We start from the raw sequence: 1,194 nt of genomic DNA on the forward strand, positions 1-1,194 counted from the left end.
TTCTCTCCCAGAGGTCCTGAGTTCAATTCCCAGCAACTACATGGTGGCTCACAACCATCTGTAATGGGATCTGATGCCCTCTTCTGGTGTGTCTGAAAACAGCTACAGTGTACTCTTACGCATAAAATAAATAAATCTTAAAAAAAAGAAATATTCCATTTTGAAAGTCAAAAAATAGCAAATTAGAAAGAAAGGAAGGAAGGAAGGATGGATGGAAAGAAGGAAGGAAGGAAGGAAGAAGAAAGAAAGAAAGAAAGAAAGAAAGAAAGAAAGAAAGAAAGAAAGAAAGAAAGAAATATTCCACACAAAAGATGATTCTCTTGGGCTACAATGAGTCTCAAGTCACCCACAGCCCACCCATATGCCTGACCTAACATCCTATAACTCCCAAAATCTTAAACTGTATTACTAGGAGACCACTAGCTTTTACTGATACATCTAAAAAGTTTCCTCTGAAACTAGTAGAACCTTCCCCCACTTTTCCATAAGCCCTAACCTGTGGCTTCTACCAACATATTCAGTGAACACTGACTCTTTACTCTCCTGGATCTGTAACTAATAAAACATCTGACAAGACACGGGTGAAGATATAAAAAATAAAAATGTCTGCATGGCTTTAAAATATGTGTAATTTCTGAACAGATTTTCAGGTCTTTCTTTGTATACTTTTTCTACAATTAAGTTAGCTCTTAATGTGTTTGTTAGATTTCCTAGGCAGTTTTTACGAGAAATTTCTAACCACATTCACAGGGGAACATGATATTTGGGGAAACTTAATCTGTGTACCCGGAGAGTAAATAGAAGGGAACTCTGTATTGTGTCAACACAAGCATGTGGGGACTCAAGTTGACGGAGCGCATGTTACTGACGGGATCACGGTTCCTCTTTAAAACTGAATGCAGTTATGTTAGCAGAGCAGGAAGCAAGATATTATCACTTTAAGAGCACTGGCCCTGAGAAGAGTAAAAAAAAGCTTCACCTCCTTCAGCTGGGTTCACATCTTCAACTCTGTGCAAAATGTACATCTGCCCTAAAATTGGAATAAAACACTCACCTAAAGCACATAGAATTCTATTGCGTGGCATGAACTTTTAGAGCAAGGAATCTCTCATAAATACTGCCTAAGGATCGAACAAACATGGAAAGAGGTAACGTAATGTAGGAAAAAAATAGAAACCAGAAGAGACGCAAAAC

This window comes from Rattus norvegicus, chromosome 8 (assembly GCF_036323735.1).
Source record: "Rattus norvegicus strain BN/NHsdMcwi chromosome 8, GRCr8, whole genome shotgun sequence".
NCBI classification, from domain to species: domain Eukaryota; kingdom Metazoa; phylum Chordata; class Mammalia; order Rodentia; family Muridae; genus Rattus; species Rattus norvegicus.